This window comes from Leucoraja erinacea, chromosome 32 (genome assembly GCF_028641065.1).
Source record: "Leucoraja erinacea ecotype New England chromosome 32, Leri_hhj_1, whole genome shotgun sequence".
NCBI lineage: Eukaryota > Metazoa > Chordata > Chondrichthyes > Rajiformes > Rajidae > Leucoraja > Leucoraja erinaceus.
In genome coordinates this window covers 13016838-13017794 of record NC_073408.1, presented here as the reverse complement: position 1 = coordinate 13017794, position 957 = coordinate 13016838, and positions in this window count along the sequence as shown.

Genomic DNA, 957 nt, shown 5'->3' with positions numbered 1-957 from the left:
TCTTCCTTCCCAATTAATTGACTGGTCAGTAATTGATGCAAATTGTTATCAGAAATAGGAAATTACCAGGTACACAAAAATGCTGGAGAAACTCAGTGGGTGCAGCAGCATCTATGGAGCGAAGGAAATAGGCAACGTTTCGGGCCGAAACCCCTCTTCAGAAGAAGGGTTTTGGCCCGAAACGTTGCCTATTTCCTTCGCTCCATAGATGCTGCTGCACCCGCTGAGTTTCTCCAGCATTTTTGTGTACCTTCGATTTTCCAGCATCTGCAGTTCCTTCTTAAACACATAGGAAATTACAATTTTTTTTGTAAAATTCAGATTAAGCAGCATCATATGATGATTTGATTGAAATCTGCTTACTGAATAAAGTTATGGGAAATAATTAGATGTCTATATACAGATACGTGCAAAATTAAAATTAAAAAAAAATGTACTTTAATGGATTTTCTGCAATATTTGTTAGTTTACTTGTTAAAATCCAGGTTGTATTAACTTCTCTGCCTCCAAAATTGAGACTGGTGTATCATTATTTTGTTGTAATCTTCAACATTTTGTTTTACAGGGTAATCACTTAAACACTTGGGCAACACTTGGGTTTAAGCCCTGCCTTGCCTGTTTAAAAACAAAAATGAGTTTGTGAAATATAGATCTGGAAATATGGAATAGTCACCACGTCATATTGTTCTTTTCTGTTTCTCTCTTTTCCCAGTGATAATCTTCATGTTCTTCAACTATTTTCATGGCATTATTGCTAATTTATTTTTGTAGGTCAATTACAGCTATTTGAAAAATGAATTAGAATTAGACAAAAATAGGCCCCTCTTGATATAAATTATTCAAATAATTGCAATGAAACCCAAATAATCAATTAAAAATGTTAGGAAGTGCTAATTGGAAACATGGTATTATTAAGGCAATATAAGTATGAAATAGGAAAAGGAATATGTCAGCACT